This window comes from Dendroctonus ponderosae, unplaced genomic scaffold (genome assembly GCF_020466585.1).
Source record: "Dendroctonus ponderosae isolate FM_Combo_2020 unplaced genomic scaffold, Dpon_F_20191213v2 Dpon_F_20191213_586, whole genome shotgun sequence".
NCBI lineage: Eukaryota > Metazoa > Arthropoda > Insecta > Coleoptera > Curculionidae > Dendroctonus > Dendroctonus ponderosae.
Genome location: NW_026018801.1, coordinates 5,686 through 5,928, shown reverse-complemented (window position 1 = coordinate 5,928; position 243 = coordinate 5,686). Strand labels below are relative to the sequence as shown.

General features: G+C 30.9%; 1 protein-coding gene across 1 annotated transcript in view; it reads left to right on the top strand.

Annotated features, from left to right (window-relative positions):
* The window catches only part of LOC109532708 (DNA mismatch repair protein Msh2), a gene marked incomplete at both ends in the record, with an annotated part of 4,433 nt that overhangs the window by 2,556 nt on the left and 1,634 nt on the right, over positions 1–243 (top strand).

Sequence of the window (243 nt, the reverse complement as noted above, 5' to 3'; positions counted from 1 at the left end):
AAAGTCTATTTCAAAAGTGTTTTTCGTGCTATGAAAAAATTGTCAAAAAATCAATCAATAATTTAGCCACAACTAATTAAGTACACAATATTTACTACAAACTTTCAGCAGCTAATACAAAAATTTAAATAATTGCTCAGTGCCATTCCTACAGCCTTATTACATTTTTGGACATCGATCAACTGGTGTATTAAGCGCAGCTGTTATTTGGACGCGATTATTTTTTGTTTTATCACAAGCGCT